General features: G+C 50.2%; 1 long non-coding RNA gene across 1 annotated transcript; it reads left to right on the top strand.

Annotated features, from left to right (window-relative positions):
• LOC106504553 lies at positions 576–8,066 on the top strand. The gene is made up of 3 exons (XR_002346203.1): positions 576–1,138; positions 6,956–7,040; positions 7,630–8,066. It is a non-coding gene; the product is annotated as an uncharacterized LOC106504553 (long non-coding RNA).

The following is an 18,919-nucleotide window of genomic DNA, read 5'->3' as shown; positions in this document are numbered from 1 at the left end:
GGGGGTGTCTGGTTCACAGGTGTCACTGTGATGTCGTGATGGGGGTCCAGCCAGAGGAGCCCTCCTCCACCCATGCCCAGTGCCGATGGACATTGTTGAGGGGGGTGGGGCAGCCTTTCCATCAGGGCCCAGAATGCACTGACCGAGGGGACCTGAGGTTCCTCCATGGCCAAGTCGTACACATGTGTCAGGCCTTGATGCTCCTTCCAGAGCCGAGGTCCCGTGTGGACCTCACCCACCTGCAGCCACACCTCAGGGTCCAAAAGAGGAGGTGGAAAACCTCCCTCTTTGGAGATCGAGCCAGGCTTCTTCGGAAGCAGAGTCAATAGGACATCTGTCTGTCTGTCTGTCTGTCTCTCCATATACCTGTATATACACGAGGAGATGTATTACGGGAATCAGCTCCCTCGGCCCTGGAGGCTGAGAAGTCCCGGGCGCTGCCGTCTGCAGGCTGGTGGGTCTTTCACTCCATCCAAAGTCCAGAGGACGAGGAGCGTCAGAGATGTCCTGGCTTAAACAAAGGACAGATCCACCCTTTCTCCACCTATTTGTTCTCTTCAGGCCCTCGGGGGATTGGACGATGCCCACCCACGTCGGTACCGCCAACCTCCAGACACTAAAAGGCGCACACTCCCGTGGCCTCCCTGCAGCCGAGCAGGGCTCTGGCACACAGCTGGTGCTTAATAAATGTGTGTCAGGATGGAATTAGGGAGAAACCTGCTGACAGATGGAGACGGCTGCCTGATGGGCAGAAACGCCTGCAGCCCAGCCGTTCATTGTGTTTCCCAGGGAAAACCATCAGGGCAGAAGGAGAGGGATGGGCGGATCCTGCACCCTCCCCCACGCCTCCCACCCCCGCGTCCCGGTCCATCTTCTGGACACATGACAGGCAAAGGGAAAGTAGCCAGTGTCCATGGAGGTGTGGCCTCTGCCAGCCCACAGCTGACGGGTGGCCTGAGGACTGCAAGGGCGTCTACGTGAGAGAGGAGACCGGGACCAATGGAAGGAGGGCCACGAGCAGGGGACACTGCCGTCTCTGAAGCCACACCCCGCCAGGCCTAGAGCCGGACCCTCCACTTATGTCCTGCTGCAACGTCCTCCCCAGATCCCCGCGGTTGGAGAACTGCCTGCTTTACAGGTGAGGAAACAGGCTCAGAGAGGTTGAGTGAGCCCCCCCCCAACACAGCTGGGATGGGATCCTGGGGTTCCGGCTTTTTCAGCCCCGCCTTGCTACCTCCTGTCAATCGGTGAGAAGGTTCCCGGTTGCGGGGTGTTCCTAGTCTCCATAGCATCACCCCTCACGCCCTTCCTCCTCCTGTCCAGGAGAGTTGCTAGGGCAGGTCCAGAGCTTCTTCTTCTTCTTTTATTTATTTATTTTTAAATTTTATGACCATACCCATGGCATATGGAAGTTCCTGGACCAGGGATTGAATCCAAGCAGAAGCTGCAAACTATGCTGCCGCTGTGGCAACGCTGGATCCTTTAACCCACTGCCCTGGGCCAGGCATGGAACCTGCCCCTCCCTAGTGGCCTGAGCTGCTGCAGTTAGATTCTTAACCCACTGCACCACAGCAGGACCTCCAGGTCCAGAGCTTTTATTTATTTATTTATTTTTTTCCCTTTTTTGGCCACCCTGAGACATGTGGAGTTCTTTGGCTAAGGATCAGATCTGAGCCACAGCTTCTGGATCCTTAACCCGCTGTGTCAGGCTGGGGATCAAACCTGTGTCCCAGACTCCAGAAACCCGGGTCCAGAGCCTTGAGCTCCCTGACCTGGCATCTTTGATGGGAGCTCTCCGTCACTGTGGGAGCGTGAGGTGTATTCACACCGTACCGACGCCCACTGGACCCTCTCTGACAGCCCTCTGTGGCCAGGCTCTGGGGCTGCAAATTGTGATTCCAGCCACTGCTTGCGCTCGGTGTCCCACACAGGGAGCCCTGGGACAACCACAGCACTTGTGTTCAGATGGCACAGGGGCACCGGGGACCCAGAGCAGGGGCCTCATTCACCCTTGGATGGCGAGCGACTTGGGGAAAGAGGCCGGGAAGGCTTCCTGGAGGAGGTGATAACTCTGCTTGTCTTGGAGGGACGAGGAGGATATTGAAGTGGTGGTTCTCAACTCTGGCTGCACTTGGAACCACCTGGGTACCTGTGTGCTGAGACCCTGAAATTCTGACTCAATTGGTCTTGGGTGGGATTGAGGCATTGGTATTTAAAAAAATGCAGTAAGCGATTCTAGTGGGTTGAGAAGTACTATCTTGAGGGGAGGAGAGATGCAGAGGATGGGACGTGGGGGAGTTTATTTCAAGGTACAGAGTTATAAAGCAGCACAGAGGCTGGCTGCAGTGCAGGCAGGCCAGGTGAGCCTGGCAGAGGCAGAGGCTGGACCGAGGCGGGGCCAGGTTGGGAAGGCTTTGGACATTGGCCTGGGGCAGGGGGCGGGGGTTGGTCTTTACCCAAAAGTTTTAGGGGAGAAAGGGTTCTGAAGTTCTTGGCAGGGGCAGGCCAGATAAGCTCTGTGGTTTGGAAGGTCCTCTGGGGGCTTCAGGGCCCAGGGCGAACGCCAGCTGTCAGGAATGAGTCACTGAGATGGGCGGGGGAGGGCGTCAGGGGCTGAGCCAAGCAGTATTGGGCGGGGCCTATTGTCCACCTGAGAGATGCGGGCTACTGGGCCCAGGGGGTCAGGGAACCAGGAGCAAAGGACAACATCCAGGGTTCAGGCCTGAGCACCCAGGAGAGCCAGAGGGAGCCCCCAGGATGTCACAGGGACGGAACGAACAAGGCATGGTCCCTGTGCTCAAGCCCCCAGCCGTCATGTGCTTTTCCAGGAGCACCCTCCGCCAGGTCTGGGGTTTAACCTGTGGCTGTTTTTATTTTATTTATTTATTTAGGGCTGCACCTGCGACAGACATGTGGAAGTTCCCAGGCTAGGGGTCGAACTGGAGCTGCAGCTGTCAGCTTACGTCACAGCCATAGCAAGGGGATCTGAGCTGCATCTGTGCCTGGCACCGAAGCTTGCAGCAATGCCAGATCCTTAACGCACTGAGTGAGGCCAGGGATCAAAGCCGCATCCTCATGGATAGCAGTCTGGTTCCTAACCTTTAAGCCACAGCGGCAACTCCTCTTGCCTTTTTTTAAAATCAGCATAATTTAAACATGAGGGATCAGCTCCGGCCTGCCCTCCCCCTCGAGCAGACCTACTCCAAATAGAGCAGCATCTGAAGCTGTGGCCATTTGATGTATCGTTAAATACACCTTCTCGCACTTGGCACGTAAACCCTGATAAAGTTTCACTTTTAACAAAATAAATGACTCAGTTAACAAGATGAAAAACAGCAGTGTGGTGGCAGGCCCACTTGGTGGCCAGGAAAAAAAGCCTGGAGAAGAATTATCCCAGCGGGAAGTTAATGCGGGCAGAGGCCCGGGGCTCTGTGGGCAACCGCTGACTGCCAGCCTGCCAGTCTGGGGTGGATGGGGCCTGCTGACCGCTATTGCAGCGGGGGTCGCCCACATTCTGGGCGAGGGCCCGGCGGGGGCCGTGGGGTCCAGGGAGCTTCCTGAGCAGAGCTCTGTGCTCTAGAGTCAGGCAGGGGTCCAGCGTGTGTGTGAGACCCAGGGTGTGTGCACACATGGGGGCATCCTGGCTTTGGACTGCCCTGGCATCCACGTGTCACCGTTGTCCTTTAGTGAGGAGGTGCCCCCATGCCAGGCTCTGTGCTGAACCTGTACGTGTTTAATAGGAGGCAGGACACCGGGTTCTGAGTTCAAACCTCCTGCAACTTTGGGACGGTCACCCACTCTGTGCCTCCATCTCCTCCTGTGCGGACGGAGAGGGTTGGACCAGGGCCGACGTCTCACCGCAGAGGCGCGTGTCAGCGGACAAGCCTACAAAAGGGGCTGAGAAAATAGAATTAGACCCTTGTCCCCACCAACCACTAACCAGAGCCGAGCCCTCTGTTAGGATGGGGACAGTGTGGCGTCAGCGTGGCGAGTGCAGCACCTGCGGCTTTGTCACCCACCAAACCCCGGTTCTTTTCCTTCTCCACCATTGTTGTGGCAGAAATGTCAAAAGCCATTTACGCTCCTCGCTACCCTGAGATTATCGTGGTTATGAGCCTCTCTGGTCGGGTTTGTTATTTAATGCCTTAATAAAGAAGCACAGGCTTTTAATATTTGATAATTCTCAAAATAATGGGCTTCCTTTATCATCATGTGTATTTTATTTGATGCAGGCAGCACCATATTCTGAGAAAACACCAGGCGTCAGTCAGCTTTTAGATGGGTCCATGGCGCAAAAATAGTTAAGGTCACCTGGCTAGGGACTTCCAAGGGCTCCTTAAACTCTGACAGCCTGTTAGTCTGTGAACTAGAGAAATCATCAAAACGACAATAACGTAGTTACAGATGCCAACTGTGTGCCCGGGCCACTGTCCGTTTTTTTTTTTTTTTCCTTCTTAGGGCCACATCCACGGCGTATGGAGGTTCCCAGGCTAGGCGTTGAATCAGAGCTAGAGCTGCCAGCCTACACCACAGCCACAGCAACGTGGGATCCAAGCCATGTCTGTGACCTCAGCTCACAGCAACGCCAGATCCTTAACCCACTGAGTGAAGCCAGGGATCAAACCCGTAACCTCGTGGTTACTAGTCATATTCATTTCCGCTGTGCCACAATGGGAACACTGCTTTTTTTTTTTAATTGAAGTATAGTTGATTTACAGTGTTGTGTTAGTTTCAGGTGTATAGCACAGTGATTGATTAGTGTGTGTATATATATAAAGAATATATATGTATTCAGATTATTTTCCCTTATAGGTTATTACAGAGTATTGAGTTTAGTTCCTTGTACTCTACAGTGGGTCCTTGTTGGTTATCTATTTTTATATATAATGCTGTGTATCTGTTAATCCCAAACTCCTCGTTTATCCCTCCCCCCATTATGTTTTTAATTGGGTAACATCGTGCACTTAAGATCTTCAAAGTCTGCGTGTACAGGTTACGAATTTTGGCAAATGTGTGCATTCCTGCAAACAATACTCCCATTATAAGATGGAGCATTGACACTCCTTAAAGTCACCCGTGGGGACTAAGGGACCCTCAGGTCCCTCGTTGAAATATACCTTCTTTTCCACTCAAGCCAGAGGTAATCACTAATCTGTACTTTTTTCACCATAGATTAGTTTTGCTTTTAGAACATCAAATAGATGGACTCATATGTCTGCATCTAGTTTCTTTCACTTAGCACATGTCTGGAAGACTCACCCATATTGTTTCAGATATCAGTTCTGTTGTATTACTGAATGGGATTCTATTATATGAATTATGTTCCTTAGATGAGGTGTTTTTTTTCCCCCCTCCAGGTCTGCACGTGCAGCATATGGAAGTTCCTATGCTAGGGGTCGAATGGGAGCTGCAGCTGCTGGCCTACACCACAGCCATAGCAACACCAGGTCCAAGCCACGTCTTTGACCTACACCACAGCCACAGCAATGCTGGATTGGAGTTGCATCTGTGACCGACACTGCAGCTTGCAGCAGTGTCAGATCCTTAACCCACTGAGCGAAGCCAGGGATCAAACCCTCATCTTCATGGACACTAGTCGGGGTTCTTAACCCACTGAGCCACAGAGGGAACTCCCAATTTAAAGCTTTTACGGGGAGTTCCCACCATGGCTCAGTGAAAATGAATCTGACTAGTATCCATGAGGAGGCAGGTTCCATCCCTGGGTTAAGGATCCTGCATTGCCGTGAGCTATGGTGTAGGCTGGTGGCTACAGCTCTGATGTGACCCCTAGCCTGGGAACTTCCGTATGCTCTGGGTGCAGCCCTGAAAAAAAAAGGTTTTCCAGGCCTTGATTGAATCAAGGCGGGTGTGCTCTTCCCACATCCCTGCTCTGTGGGTTCAGGACTGCCCCTTGGGGCTGGTAAGTCACGTGATGATGGTGGGCCAGGACCGGAAGGCAGGCCGTCCAGGTGGGGACTGGGGACCACGTGTCCCAGGCCTGAGCCCACCTCCGAGTGACTCCTTGTCCTGGAGCTCCTGCTGTGATGCCGGGATGTCCACTCCAGCGGACACCTCATCCTCAGAGGGCTTTGGTTTGCCTCCTGGCTCTCAAGGTGCAGACACTGACCAAGGGCCACACCAGGGAAGGAGCTAATACACATTCAACGGTGACCATGACCCTAGCGATATGCCAGGTGTGGCCACAGCTCTCAGAGTGTGCCGTCCCCACTGGACAGAGGCGCACACGGAGGCTCGCCCCTGAGCCAGTGTGTGAACAGGCAGTGAAACTAAACATTGCACTTCGGGCTTTGTGGCTGCTACACACGGGGAAGGTCATTCTCGGGTCTTGGAGGGGGTTCCTGAGCTGGGGCCCCTGCGAGGACGGAGATCTGAGAAGGGAGTGACACATGCTGGGGGGCCTTCTCCCAGGGCTCAGGTGAGCAGTTCGTCGTCGGTGCTGGAGAGTGGGAGGGTCCTGGGCTTGGGGATGCTGGAAAGTAGGGCAGACCTCAGGTTTTAAACAACAGCTATGAACTGGAACCTTCTTTAAGGCTGAGGGAGATGAAATGTGAGCTATAAAGGAAAATTCCAGTTTGGGTCCCTCTAAACAGGTCACAGCTCTGAGACTGGACTGCAACTTTTTAAGAGAAGTGACACTGTATTTCGCCTTTTGTTTTTTAAATGGATTATACAAAAAGGCTGTTTATTTTCTGTCCTCTCCAAAGAATGATATATCATAAATTTCCAAATCATGAGTCTCCTCTGCCTTTTTTTTCAAAATATCCTTTTTAAAAATCATTTTAGTTTGTATTAAATACAGTCAATTTACAATATTTCTTCAATTTCTCTTGTATAACAAAGTGACCCCGTCACACATAGTCCCCTGTGCTGTGCAGTAGGGTTCCACTGCCTGTCCATTCCAGATGTAACAGTTTGCATCTAAAAACCTGTGCAGGTACCTATGCCTTCCAGCTTCTCAGGCCTCCACACCTCTCACCCATGGCGTTTCCCAAAGTGGAAAGCCCGTACCAGGAGAGAAGGTAAGACTGGGCAACTCTGTATGTTCTGGGCCCCTCTCCCTTTCCTGGACAATCCCTGTGGACATTCAGACAGTAAAGGCTCTGAGAAGTCCTGCAGCAGAGAGATGTGCTTTGCTTGGTTCAACCCAGCGTTTACCTCCCTTCACTGTCTGCGAAGTGTCAGCCCAGCAGCAGCTTCACACTTGGTGATGCTCTGGTCTGGGGTCCAGACAATGCAATGTTTTCTGGAATTTCAGTCAAGGTTTCCACTCGGCAGTGCCGACCCATTTACGTAGCCCCTCCTGCCTCCAGACCAAGCTCGTTGCTACTGGCTACTTCCTTGGCTCCCATCTGGGGTGACCAGCCTCTTGGAAGAGACAGAGCTTTCTCCATCTTTCCGGAGGAGCCACATTCTCCCTGCTCCTCTTCCTTCGGGTGGGCCCCGGGCCATGCCATTTCGTTTTGATTTCTGACTCGCTGGAATTCTTGGGGAGATGCAGTGCTTCATGCATGAAGCCTCCTGTCCAGCGGCCCATCCCCGACCCCCAGCCTCTGTCCCTGGCTCTGCCTGGGTGGCCCCTTTGTCCTGGCTTTTACTCTCTCCTTTCAGGGAGTGATGAAAAGTTCTAAAGATCAAAAGAGGCTGCATTTCTAAGTCCTGGAGCCAAATGCCACCAAATTGGCAACGTCTGAAAGCCGAACTCAGCAGTCCGGTGCTGGATGCCAGACTGAGAAAAGGAGCAGCAGTGGACGGGGGCCTGACGGTAAAGCAATTGTCTGGGATTCTCCCGGGCTCTTCCAGCCGAGCCGGCCACCGCGACCCACCTCCCTCTTTTCGGTTTGCATTTTCCTCTTGAGCCTCAACTCCCAGCATGCATTGCTGCCAGTGACCTTGATCCCAGCTGGGGCCACCTGCCGTCTTCATCTCACTCTCCGGCACTCCCTGGCCCCGTCTTGCACTTCTTAAATTCTGGTGTAAATAAAGGGGCAAAACCTCCATCTTGGTAGCCCTTTCAATGTGGAAATGAGTGTCTTTCTTGGACGCTGGTGGCATTTTTGTCCTGGCACCAGTGACAGGTTAAGCTTGGCAAATCTCTCTTTTTGGCCAAAAAAAGGGGGCAGGTGGATATATTTTGGCAGGGGCAGAAAAGAGCACTTGAGAAGTCTCTAGATGCTCTAAGTGTCTTTTTATGCCTCCTGGGCTTTTGCATAAACCGCTCTGTCCAGCTCCAGTGCAGTCCTGCATGGGGATTTGCCCCTGAGCCTCAGCGCTTCAGCCACGTGATGGGGCTGTGGCCGAAGACCTCATGGTCTTATAGGGAGAGTGGGACATGGTTCGAGGTTCAGCAGGAACCCTGCCTGCCCCAGGATTGCGGTGGCCAGGGATGTCCTTTTCTTCTCTCCCAACAGTGCTTTGCTCCCATGCTTTAGTGAGCGGTTTGCAAATGAAATCCAAGGAATGATTGTGAGTTCCGTTTTTTTTTTTTTTTTTTTTTTTAACATTTTTTTGGAGTTCCTATTGTGGTTCAGTGGAAACGAATCCGACTAGGAACGATGAGGTTGCAGGTTCGATCCCTGGCCTTGCTCAGTGGGTTAGGGATCCAGCGTTGCTGTGAGCTGTGGTGTAGGTCGCAGACCTGGCTCGGATCCCGAGTTGCTGTGGCTGTGGCTGTGGCATAAGCTGTTGGCTACAGCTCTGATTCGACCCCTAGTCTAGGAACCTCCATATGCCGCGGGTGTGGCCCTAAAAGGACAAAAACAGAAACAACAAAACGAACAAACAAAAAATATATTTTTTATTCTTTTAAATTTATTTATTTATTTAATTTTGGGGGCTGCATATGTGGCATATGGAAGTTCCCAGCTAGGGGTCGAATTGGAGTTGCAGCTACCAGCCTATGCCACAGCCACGCAATGCCAACTCTGAGCTGCATCCACGACCTATGCTGCTGCTCACAGCAACGCCAGATCCTTAACCTACTGATCGAGGCCAGGGATTGAAGCCACATCCTCATGGATACTAGTCGGGTTCTTAACCTGCTGAGACACAATGGGAACTCCTAAATTTAATTTTTTTTAATTGAAAGATGGTTCATTTACAATGCTGTGTTAGTTTCAGGTACTCCACAAAGTGATTCAGTTATACGCACACATATATGTATATATTTTCAGAGTCTTTCCCTTATAGGTTATTACAGAATATTGAGCAGATTTCCCTGTGTTATACAGGAAGTCCTCATTGTTTATCCATTTGATGTATAGCAGCATGTATCCGTTAATCCTAAACTCCTAGTTTATGCCCCCTTTCCCCTTTGAGAACCCTAAATTTGTTTTGTATGTCTGTGGGTCTATTTTTGTTTTGTAAATAAGTTCATTGGTATCTTTTTTTTTTTTAAGATTCCACATATAAGCAATGTGATACGTGTCTTTGTCCGGCTTACTTCACTTTGTGCGATAATCTCTAGTCTGATTGTAGGATCTGAGACAATGTATGAGAAGGTGCTTTATAAACTCTGAAGCAGTAGAGCACACGATAGCAAATAACCTCGCCCCTAACATCACCAGCGGCTTCCCGACCTCCCACGACGCGGTTTTAAATGGATCCCCATCACGGGGCATGATTGCCGGCCCACAAAAATGATGCACCGCTTAGTGGCTCTGCCGCGTCTCTATGGAGGCGGTGCGGTGTGAACCAATAAAAGGGCTTTGCAAGCCCGACAATCGTGATTCCAAACCTGAATCTGCTGCAGCACCAGGGAACTCCGTGGCAATTTATCTTGGAATTGGGGCAGAGAGAGGCTGAATTCGGTAGCCACAGGGACTTCGGCTGTGAGAGGTTGACAGCCATTGGCAGGAGCCTCTGGTGGCCTGTGTACCAGCTGATGGCTGATGTGGCTGCTCTCTAGAGAAAAGAGGTGGGAGAAAGAGGAGAAGCAGAGGTGGGAGGCCAGAAGACCAGAGAGGAGGGAGACAGAGCTGGTGCGTGCGTGCGTGCGTGCGTGCGTGTGTGTGTCGGGTAGGGAGAAATACAGCTACAGGGGGACACAGGCCCTAAGACTGTCAGCCACACTTTGCTTTCCTCCTGCCCTGAAATTTCTGGCTGTACCTTCTCTGTGTCTCCTTCCCGCACCCTCCTCACCCATTGCCCGCCCCGTGTGTTTGAACTAGCTGAGTGGGGTTCTCCTTCATGTAGTCCACATGCCCTGAAAATCCCAGCCAGTGTTCCCATTTTATGGTTGTAAAACCGAGGCTCTGAGATATGTAGCCAAGTGGCCACACAGGTGCTAGATCTGACACCTGGGGTCCTGCCCGCAGGTGAAGCTCCCAGGGGAACTCTGGGTGGGCAGCTTCCATGACAAAGGCCATCACTCACTCCTAAAGCATGGTGGCTGGAGGCAGCGGCCTCCTCAGGGATGAGCAAAGAGCAGGCCCTCCTCTCCCCTGGGACCAGAGGTGAGCTAAGACCATTTTTCAACCAAGACCTCACCTGGCCACACCTTGGACCCCAGAGGGTATTGGGTACCACACCCTGGAGAGCAATGTCTGGGCTCCCTGCTCACCCTCTCTGGGTTGAGCAAAGACGAGGCGATGCCTCAGAAGAGAGACTTTGGAACTGTCCTCTGGCCCCTTGAGGCCTCTGTTCCCCTCTGCCCCTTCCCAGGTGGCCCTCCCAGTCTGGACCAAGCCTGGGCCTCCCTGGGAGGTAAGGTGTGAGGGACACCGGGTGGGCAGAGGAAGGGGACATGGGAGTCGCATCTTTCTCCAGGAGGCTTCTGGGCCATGAGCTCTCTCTCCAGCACCTGGTGGGCCCTCCGTCCATGTGTCCCCACACAGCCCTCCTCTTCTGCCTTCACCCCTGCTGGGCTGGGGGCTCCTGCAGACAGTTTTGTGCCCTGGGACACGGCGCAGTGTTAGCAGACACTGAGTGAATGGGGCTTGTTGAGTGATGGAAACGGGAGGAGAGAGGGAGACAGATGCCAGGGCTGTTGCCACCCAGGACAGAACCAGGAGCCATCCCTGCCCTGGGGGCTCTGAAGTGGCCATATTCATGTTGTTTTCTGTTTTTTTAAATCTTCTTAGGGCCATGCCTGCAGCATTTGGAGGTTCCCAGGCTAGGGATTGAATCGGAGCTGCAGCTGCTGGCCTACGCCACAGCTACAGATACGCAGGATCGGAGCCACAACTGTGACCTACACCACAGCTCACAGCAACGCCAGATCCTTAATCCACTGAGCAAGGCCAGGGATTGAACCCTCCTTCTCAAAGATACTAGCTGGATTCGTTTCCACTGTGCTACAAAGAGAACGCCTAATTCTTTATTTTTATCTTACTAAATGTATTTTGGCCAATGAATTTAGAACGCGTTTGGAGGGAGGCTGAGGACACAACAGTTTAGCCCTCGTATTTGAAATGATGAAACATCTGGAAGAAATACAGATTTTAAAATCCAGCGGTGGACCTTCCTTTGTGGAGGTCTCGAGAGAGACTGGAACAGGGCAAAGAAGTAGTTCACTCTTTTAAGCCTCAGTTGTCCCATCTGCAAAAGGGGGTTAGTAAAACCCATTCCAGAGGTTTGTTGGGATTAAAAGAAACCCTGTGAGTATCGTATTCCTTTCTTTACAGGGAGCTGTTATTTGGAAGTACATAACTGGGTCGCTTATAAATGTCACACATCTTCCCTTTCTGTGAAAAGGAGCAGAGGTTGCTAGTGACCTTATTCTGTCCCCTGGCCCTCTGCTGAAGCTGCACTATGACATGAATCTGTGCAATGGCCAAATGGCCAAACCTGCCCCCATCTTCCGTGACTGATACCAACACAGAAGCGAAGGGCCAGGTCCTTCAGGAAGCTTCCCTGCATCTCTTGAGGGGCATGAAAATTATCCTCTCTCTAGGGTCCCATCCTGGATCAGGTGGTTTTTTTTTTTTTTTTTTTTTTTTTTTTTGCAATGTTTAACAGAAAATCCAACCCAGAAAGGCTTATACGATGAGGGGCTTTGCCTTCATTCTTTAGAACAAGTCCAGAGGTGTGTGGGTTTCAGGCGCTGGATATCACTTCAGTGTTGGTATCAGTCACGGAAGATGGAGGTAGGTTTGGCCATTTGGCTGTTGCACAGATTCATGTCAGAGTGGAGCTTCAGCAGAGGGCCAGGGGACAGAATAAGGTCATTAGCAACCTCTGCTCTTCACAGAAATGATATGGGATTGGCTCTGATTCTTTGGGATCTTGGGTCCTGCTGGATGTGTGGGTGTCACCCTGAGCTGGTAGCAAGAGGGCAGCAGCAGGAACCCTTGCTTCTCACCCTATAGGAAGGCTTTGCCCTGCAGAGCCTGGGAGAGGCCTCTTATGTCACATCTCTTTGGCCCGAACTGGGTCAAATCCAGTGGAAGTGCCCCTCTGGCTTTGACCAAACAGGAGCTTCCCGAGAGCTGGGGTTCCCAGCCCTGCCTTGCACGGTTGGCAGGTCGTCTCCTGAACAAAACCAGGGCTTCTTAAAGAAAGGGTGCCTCAGGGCTACAGATGCTGGTAAGCCACCCCACCTACTCTCTGCGTCTCATGCCACTTGTTTGTTAACTTCTTGCCCGCGTCCTGGGTGGCTGAAAGTGAAGGCCAGGGTCTGGGGTATCTTGCATCTTCCTTGCTGTCTGGCTCATCCGTCGCCATCCTGGGAGTGAACCAATTAGATGTGCCTTTCTCTTTAGGGAGTTAAAAAAAAGCCTAACTGCTACCAGCCTATCACGAACACGGAGACACTGCCATCCGCCATTGTCTTTTTTCGAGTCCTTAGTGGTACTTTTTTTTTGGCTGTACCCACAGCACATGAAAGTTCCTGGGCCAGGTATTGAACCTGCATCACAGCAGCAACCAGAGCCGCTGCAGCGACAACGCTGGATCCTTAACCTGCTGCACCACAGAAGAACTCTGGTGGTGGTACATTTTTTTAAAGCATTAATTTGGACTGCATCATCACGAACCTGCCATATCCACAGTGAGCAAACAGTTTGATTTTGCAACAGTAACAGGCAACTTCTGACACGTGTTATTCGAAGGGCTTCTTTTCACCTCTCTTGGTAATACTGGCCTTTCCTCACCTTCCTGGGATCCTCTCCCAGATTCCATATCCTGGGGGTTTTGCTCAGAAGCCCAAATCAGGATGAAATGTCTCTTTCTAATACACAAAGGCCCAAACAAGCAATGAATACGAAAGCAAAACCTACCTGCACATAGATCTTTTTTTTTTTTTTTTTAATCCGTGATGTTTGTTTTCAAACTTCCAAAATTTGCTTCCAATCCGTCCCTGAAATCCAGAGGAACTTTCTCTGGATCATTAACGATGGAATGTCAACAGGAAGCTGGGCTTGACACCCGGCATAAGAAATGACTCTGGGACCAAAGAGAGGAAAAAGAACGAATCAAAGGATGCTTGCTCCCTCCCTTCAAAAAGTCACACTTAACTATTCCTCTCTCATTTTCATCAATCACCAGGGCAATACCCCCTAGATCAATGCATTAACTTGTTTGTTTTTTACAATGAAGGGAAACTTCATAGCCTCATCATTCATTCCAGAGTGTGGGGGAAAAAAACAAAAGCCAGCCACCGAAATTTGCATGGTGCTCAATTATACATTAGTGAACATCACTTGGCAATCTGTTCATATCAATTTAATTGGATTTTAATACTGCCTCTGATCTTGTTTTCTAATTAACAGCAGTGCTTGGAAATAAAGCAGAACCATGCACCCAGCAACACCTTTGATCTCGACCATATGGAGCGCCACCAAGCTCTGGAAAAAAAAAAAAAATCTCCCTTGCCTCCACAGCCAGCCGAGAAAAGTGGGGGCCCCCAGATGGCTGGATACCGTGGATACTGCACCCCATGGGCTGTCCGCCCCCCACTCTGGTTGGTCCCCATGGCAAAAGCAGAATGTTAGCTTCTTGAGCTGGAGGCAAACCCATTGTCCCAGCCTTGGGGGAGGTTGATGGCTTTGGCAGCGTGGTTTGGGGGGACAGATATTTGAATGAACAGACCCCCTGAGGCTGGCTTAGCATGGGGTCTCCCTGGCAGGGTGTTATGGGGTGACACATAGTGAGTGCCATGTCCCCCGCTCGGGCGCACCTGCAGACCTGTGTGGGGTGCTTGTGGAGCGGGTCCTCCTGTGAGACTCTGGCTGCAGGAAGGTGCCTCCTCTCGTCTCTTGCTCCTCCTTTTCTTCCTGTCTGTTTCCTAAATGCCTGAGTCTCTAACCTTGCTGATTTTCACCTCATGGGCTGACCGTGGGCAAAGCCGCATCAGGAACTGAGACAACCGGAGAAAAGAAGAAGAAGACCAAGATAGAAGAAACCAAGGCGGGGTCCCCAGGGACGCTGGAAAGTGTCGGGGGGCAGGTGGCAGGTGAAAGGGCCAGGGCCTGCGTTCAGGTGGCAGGTGAAAGGGCGGTTGGGGGGTGGGTGTGGAGCGACAGTCGGCAGTACTGGCGGTAAAGATCCCCGTCCACTGTAAGAGTCCCGTGACCTCGGGCTTGTCACTTAACCCGTCCCTCTCCCTAGTAATAGTCATGGGACCCTGAGCAGGTCACTTAACCTCTCTGTGGCACCCCCTTGCTCATGAATCACTCTGGAATTCTGGAGTCCAGAAGGCCCCCAAAGCCAGTTCTTTTGCCGATTTATGGCAGACTCACAAAACTGCCCTGAGATTCTTTGTGATTTTATTTATCGTGCTGGATTTGGATATTCACCCATTTTGCTGTGGAACAGTGCTGTTGAGGAAGACGGAGGCTGCCCCAGACTCTCCACCGGGACAGTAAGTGTTTACCTTTCTAAAACCCAGAATATTCTGGACTCCAAACCACATTGGGCCCCAAGGGCTTGAGATAAGGGACCTGGAGTCAGAACCTGCCTCAGGGATGTGAGTTAACTCACCTCCAGCCCTGGTTCTCACCGGGGAGTTTACCCCCCAAGAGACATTTTTGATGACGACAACTTGTGTGGGGGTGTTGTTATCGGCATTGACGAGGAAGAGACCAGAGATGCTGCTAAGCATCCTACAAAGCACAGCCTGACGAAGAATTCTCTGGCAGTGCCCAGGGTGAGAACCCTGCCCTGACGAAGGTGGCTTGCTTCTCCCTTCACACTCTGAGCCTCTCTCTCCTTCCTTCTTCCTTCCTCTTTTCTTTCTTTCTTTACTTCCTTCCTTCCTTCTTCCTTCCTTCCTTCCTTCCTTGCTTGCTTGCTTGCTTGCTTTCTTGCTTTCTTTCTTTCTTTCTTTCTTTCTTTCTTTTTCTTTCTTTCTTTCTCTTTCTTTCTTTCTCTCTTTCTCTCTTCCTCTCTTTCTCTCTCTCCCTCTCTCTCTCTTTCTTTTTTTAACTAATTAACTGGCTGCGAATAAATATGGCATGCTGAAGTTCCTGAGTCAGGGATTGAACCCATGCCACAGCAGTGATCTGAGCCACTACAGTGTTGCCAGATCCTTAGCCTGCTGAGCTACAAGGGAACTCCCGAGCCTCTCTTTCTACATCTGCTAACTGCAGAGAGTGGACTTGAAGGGTTTGGGGAAAATCCTATGAGACGTGGGAATGCATCATATAAATGTCACCACCTTAGAGCAATAGGAAGGGCCATTTAATTATTCAAAAGATAAGATGTGCTTTCTGTAACCCCCATCTTCACGTGAACATGTACCCACTTACCTGTCTATACACCTCAGCAACAAAGCATCAGGTAAAACACTTGCAGAGACACACGGTCTCCTTACAGGGCTTGAAATCTAGTTCTCTCCTGTTCTAGGAGAGCACTGAGAGATTTTGGTCTATAATCTAGGTGTTCTTGAAAGCAATACTTCCTTTGGCTCATTTTTTGAATTTTTAAAAAGAAATTGCCATGACAATTACAGGCAGAATTACTGGGCCAGGGATCAAACCCAAATCACAGCTGTGACCCAAGCCACAGCAGTGACAACACTGGATCCTTACCTGATGAGCCACCAGGGAACTCCCCTTTGGGTTGCTTTAACTTCTAGACTTCCCACTTACCAAAGAACCCCCACCAGGAGTTTCCGCTGTATCAGGACAGAATGGATGGTGTCTCTGCAGTGGCAGGAATGCAGACTTGATCATTGGCTCGCCTCAGTGGGTTAAGGACCCAGCACTGCCACAGCTGTGGCATAGTTGCAGCTCCAGCTCAGAGTCCATCTCTGACTCAGGAACACCATATGTCGTGGGTGGCCAAAAAAAATTTGCTGTCAAAGAATCCCCACCAATGCACCCACACCCCTTTCTACTAATTAAGGAAATTTGATATCCAGAATAAAGCTCTTATAAAGAAACTTAACTTAGGGAGTTCCCATTGTGGCTCAGTGGTAATGAACCTGACTGGTATCCATGAGGATGTGGGTTTGATCCCTGGCCTCGTTCAGTGGGTTGAAAGATCTGGCATTGTTGTGAGCTGTGGGGTAGGTCACAGACACGTTAGGTTCTGGTGTTGCTGTGGCTGTGGCATAGACTGGCAGCAGCAGCTCCAATTCGACCCCTAGCCTGGGAACTTCCATGTGCTTCAGGTGTGGCCCTAAAAAGAGCAAAATAAATAAATAAATAAGTAAATAAAATCAAATAAACTTAAATTGCAGGTCCTGTCTGGCTCCTGCATCTCCTGAGCCTGAGCCTCTCTCCCTGCGATTGCTTCAGCCCTGCTAGCAGGCTGAACCCCAGTGCTAGGATCAGCGTTGCCTGTCTGGATGGGGGCTGGGACAAGGGAACGCTCCATTTTTTAGCTCAGCATTGCCTCTCCATGGAGATAGCCTACCCTGCCTTTGTGGACCCTACGTAGCCTCAGGGGTTTGGATTTGTCCCAGGTTCTAGGTTTTCTAACTGGGTCCCAGTTTTGGGAACCAGGTTTCTTTGCTGGAGGTGATTTCTGGTGATCCAATCTCTTCATGCTGGACCCTACTTTATGGTGGTAGATAATTCCCCCAGGAGCTAGATCCTGGCTCTGCTCCGTGAATGAACGACAGACTGTCCAGATGTTGCCCCTCTATTCCTGGACTCTGTCCCTGATCTCTGCAGAGGGGCAGGGTGTACGATGGCATAGGTCATTCTGGGATCCAAGGTCAATTCAAACTGTTGCTGTTGGAGTGAGGTGGTGTCTGCAGGCTGGAGCTCTGACTGACCATAATACTCTCTACCTGTTCCATACTCACCTGTGTCTTGCAGAAGTTACACAAGCTCCTCAGATGACATCCAGCCAGGGATGGAACCCACAACCTCATGGTTCCTAGTCGGATTCGTTAACCACTGAGCCACAACAGGAACTCCATATTCTCTTGATCTTCTGTCCATTTTGTTATTGAGTTGTAGGGCTGCACCTGTGGCATAAGGAAGTTCCCAGGCTAGGGATCAAGTGGGAATTCTTCATGTATATTATGAATACAAATTCTTTATTAGGTAGGTGATTTGCAACTATTTTCTCCCAGTCCTTGGCTTGTCTCTTGAGTTCTTAACTAGTGTCTTTTGAAGAACATACATCTTAATTTTAATTAAATATACTTATTAAAATTTTTTTTAAGATTGTACTTGTCTACTATATCCAAGAAATCTTTACCTTACTGGCCCATGACCACAGCCACAGCAACTCGGTATCCGAGTAGCATCTGTGACCCACGCCTCAGCTCATGGCAATGCTGGATCCTTAACCCACTGAGTATGCGTTCTCAGGGATACTAGTTGGGTTTTTTACCGCAGAGCCACAACGGGAATTCCAGGCTTTTATCATTTACTTTGATTTCTTTGGCACTGCACGTCTCTCAAGAACTTAGTAACTTAGTAACTTAGTAAGCTCCTGATCAGCTTGCTTTGCCCCATTCTCAGCAGAGAAACCACACCCAAGTTCCCTCCTTAGCTTGAACAGAAAGGACACACCCTTGATTTAATCTTTGCTTTAAGTCACTTTATCCAACTTAGAGGATTTCCTGAGCTTTTGCTCCTCCAACTTTTAGAATTCCATTTCTCTTTGGGACTAGAAGCAGTGACTTTTCCAATCTTGGAAGGCCCCAAATGTCTGGACTTCCTATTCCCTTTCTGTTCTGCTTATCTATTGGTCAGTTATTTTCTGAGCTTATCTCTCTCTTCATAATATTTCCCCAGATGCATCAACTATATCTGATATACACTGACTATTAATGCTCTGTTTTGAAAATTTTCCCCCTTAAGTTGTAAGTTCAACAGGCACAGATTCTGCCCTCCAAATTATCAGAGGTAGCGGTCTTAGAAAATGCTTACCCCTGCATAACCTAGATGTCCATCTGTCCATCCTAATACATGTTTCTTCACTTCCCATCTCTTGGCTAATAAGCTGATACCATCTATTTTAGAATTTCAAAATAGAAATTCTGTCTCTTATTTCTATGTCAGTCAGGATAGGTAACACCAGCTGCTATAACAAAAAACCCTGGCATTTCATCAGTGGCTTACCATAATAAAGTTTATTTTTTTACTCAAGTTAGCATCCACTGAGAGTTGTTGGGGCTTCTTTAAGTGTTGATTCAGGAAATGGGGCTCCTTCCATGACGCAGATCCACTATTGCAGAGGCCTTTATTTCCAGCCAGAGAGGGAAAAAAAGAGAGAGAGAATGGAGGATCATTTTCCATATGCTGGCTTAGAAAGGTGTCCATTACGCCAACCCCCATTCCATTGGCCAGAACCTATTCACATGACCCTAACTTTACTGCAAGGGATACTGGGAAATGTAGTCTTTCTGTGAACCCAGGAAGGGGGAAAGAAGGGTTGTAGGATCTGGCTGCAGGGAGCCATTTCTTTGGCAGGGAGCTGGGGCCACTTCCTTGAGTCAGCTTTCTCCTTGTTCTTCTAAGGATCATGTATTGAGTAAAACCTCAGCATTTCATTTAATTCC

Source organism: Sus scrofa, chromosome 7, assembly GCF_000003025.6.
Source record: "Sus scrofa isolate TJ Tabasco breed Duroc chromosome 7, Sscrofa11.1, whole genome shotgun sequence".
NCBI classification, from domain to species: Eukaryota; Metazoa; Chordata; class Mammalia; order Artiodactyla; family Suidae; genus Sus; species Sus scrofa.
This window is presented reverse-complemented; position numbering and strand designations above follow the sequence as displayed.